We start from the raw sequence: 1027 nt of genomic DNA, 5'->3' as shown, positions 1-1027 counted from the left end.
TCGAGAAACGGTTCTTGCAAAGACCTGCGTACCGTGAGCAGTTCCAAGACCTGCAGCGATCTGTCTAGAAGTGATAAATCTTCTATTTAAGGAACCTCATGCCGTGCAGTGGTCCGTCTACGTCGACCAGCATGCCTTCGCACAGAATTTCCACCTTCAACGGCCTTGTTTAAAAGAGAGATAATGCTTTTGGACACACAACATTGTAAGCTGAAAACAAAGCATTCGCTGCAACCGTATCTCGTTTAGTGGCATTTTTTTGCCAAATCTTTCAATTTGTGGGCCATGAATTTCGGTGGTTTGTTTAACAAACCACTGTGGTTAGTCTCCAAATGATGTTTTATTTTAATAGGTTCAAGGTACCAGTAACCAGGACTTTTAAACAAATAATAATAACAATGTCGTGTGACTAGGGCCTCCCGTCGGGTAGACAGTTCGCCGGGTGCAAGTCTTTCGATTTGACGTCACTTCGGCGACATAGGGGATGAAATGATGATGATTAGGACAAGTGTCTGAGCGGAGAAAATCTCCGACCCAGCCGGGAATCTAACCCGGGCCCTTAGGATTAACATTCCGTCGCTTTGACCGCTCAGCTACCGGGGCCTGACTTTAAACAAAAGACACACCGTGAAACAGCTTCATTTTCATACATAGTACATGTAAAACCGAAATTGAAGTAACTGTCGTCACACCTCTTGCATTTTGGTCTGTACACCAACATGAGTAACTTGTCATAAAAATTTTTGTACTTACTGTGCCGTTACCAGCCGTCATCAAGTGCGGAAATATTTGAAAATTCCGCTGCCACCAGCAAGAGGCAGCTCGGCGGGCAGCGAGAAGGTGATGATGTCATGGGCTCTACTGATGGCCGCAGAGAATTATTCACATGGTACCGATTTGAGTGGGGAAGCACTCAGTCAAGTGAACTTGTGAACTGTGAGGCTCCAAAGAGTTTTCAGCATGGTCACCGACGTCTAACATTAGCAACAACAAGGAATTTTGTTGAACCACACTGAGGTGACCAAGT

General features: G+C 45.2%; 1 non-coding gene across 1 annotated transcript; it reads right to left on the bottom strand.

Annotated features, from left to right (window-relative positions):
- Window positions 1-530: 530 nt before the first annotated feature.
- Window positions 531-604, bottom strand: Trnan-guu (transfer RNA asparagine (anticodon GUU)). Its single transcript has one exon. It is a non-coding gene; the product is annotated as a tRNA-Asn (tRNA).
- Between the last annotated feature and the right edge of the window lie 423 nt (window positions 605-1027).

The sequence above is a fragment of the Schistocerca cancellata genome, chromosome 7, assembly GCF_023864275.1.
Source record: "Schistocerca cancellata isolate TAMUIC-IGC-003103 chromosome 7, iqSchCanc2.1, whole genome shotgun sequence".
Classification (NCBI taxonomy): domain Eukaryota; kingdom Metazoa; phylum Arthropoda; class Insecta; order Orthoptera; family Acrididae; genus Schistocerca; species Schistocerca cancellata.
This window is presented reverse-complemented; position numbering and strand designations above follow the sequence as displayed.